Here is a 1,651-nt window from a genome sequence, read left to right on the forward strand (position 1 = left end):
TATATATATATGTATGTATGTATGTATGTATGTATGTATATGGTCACATTCTATCATAAAACCCCATAATATCTTGGCATGTTCATTTTCTACAACGCCTTTTACTTTGTGCTCATACTACTGATTTGCTCTTTCCTGACCGCACTTTCTGCATAACTTTCAAGGCACTGTTTCCGCTACGCTAAAATGTCATAGCTTGCATTCATTCTGTGTCACCTTTGTGCACTGGCTGGTGATATTCTACAGTTTACCACCTTTTCTCCACACATCATACGTTTTTCTCTTCCACCTGAGTTATCAATCTATAGCTTAACGTAACTTATCCTCAGGGTTTTGCTAAAGATGTTTTTGGCTGAAGATCACTTTTCAACATCCTTATCAGCACTTCTCCAAATCACCTTCGGCTTCTGTGTCCTTTTAAATTTGCCCGTGTATCCTCTTTTTCTTTCCATCTTCTTTGAGATTCAATTTACTTCTCTTTCTTGTGTTCCGACTTTACCTTGCAATCTCCAGTTGTCATCCTATTTGAATTTTTCACTTCGATCAGCTATGGTTCAGTAGCATTTTTATATTCCAAGCTACACTGCTGTCTGTGCTCTCACTCATCCTTCACAGTTAATGAGGTATTTATCTATTTTCTTTCTTGTTGCGTATAATCTGTCAACATCAATCTTTGGCTGAAAGTTTCCGTTCCTCGTAACATCCTCGGTTTCTTGTCTAGATATTGTAAAACATCAACTGTTCAACCAATCACTCTAGCACCGTATATTAGCAGGAATACTGCGCAAGTGCACTTAGTTCTTCAATTTATTCCTGCCATTAAATTTTAATTTTAGAATCAATTCCACTCGCCTAAAGCATTAGTCTGTAAACTTAGTTTTTGTCTTCTGATCCATCAAGTTATCCATTTCTAAAATTCCCAGCTGTTTGTTACTTCATGTATTTGCTTCATAAACCTTCCTAACGGTGTTAATATTCAGGGCCCGTACTTGATCTTGCCTCGCTACAGGATCAGTACAACACGTTTCTGTAACCCAAATTCCATTCTGATATTCCAACTAAGGACATACGCTAGATTGAGATTCTTCCTTTCATGTACTTTCAGATGATCATCCATGACTCATAGACGACTGACCCTTTGCTGGTGTCCCATAAACTCTTAGTCCTTCTGAAAATCATTTTCGATGGCACCATACACAGTACAAACAACAACGAAGGTAAACTATCTCCCTGACATATACCTCTCCTGATTTCAATTATACCCGCTATTTCTGTCATCGTCTTAGTCAACATCACCTTCATCAATAATAATAATAATAATAATAATAATAATAATAATAATAATAGAGTCAAAATTAAAAGAAGTGTGCCATTGTAATCTAGTGAACGATATTTCGACATCTTGTGTGTCTTCAACTGGTTCAAAAAATAAATTTATCAATCTACTTCATTTTGGTTAATATAGAAAGGATTGAAGTAACAAGATGTCGAAATATCGTTTACTAGATAACAATGGCACTCTTCTTTTAGGAGGGGTTACCTCAATCCTTTCTATATTAATAATAATAATAATAATAATAATAATAATAATAATAATAATAATAATAATAATAATAATAATAATAATAATAAGTACTTGAAAATGATCACA

The 1,651-nt window shown here is 34.2% G+C and overlaps 1 long non-coding RNA gene across 1 annotated transcript in view; it reads left to right on the forward strand.

Moving 5' to 3' along the window:
* LOC128248552 (uncharacterized) overlaps nt 1-1,651 on the forward strand; it is a 188,851-nt gene that overhangs the window by 158,591 nt on the left and 28,609 nt on the right. The window contains exon 3 of the long non-coding RNA XR_008264724.1: nt 1,106-1,217. This is a non-coding gene — a long non-coding RNA (uncharacterized LOC128248552). The remainder of the gene's footprint in view (nt 1-1,105; nt 1,218-1,651) is intronic.

This window comes from Octopus bimaculoides, chromosome 8 (genome assembly GCF_001194135.2).
Source record: "Octopus bimaculoides isolate UCB-OBI-ISO-001 chromosome 8, ASM119413v2, whole genome shotgun sequence".
Lineage (NCBI taxonomy): Eukaryota > Metazoa > Mollusca > Cephalopoda > Octopoda > Octopodidae > Octopus > Octopus bimaculoides.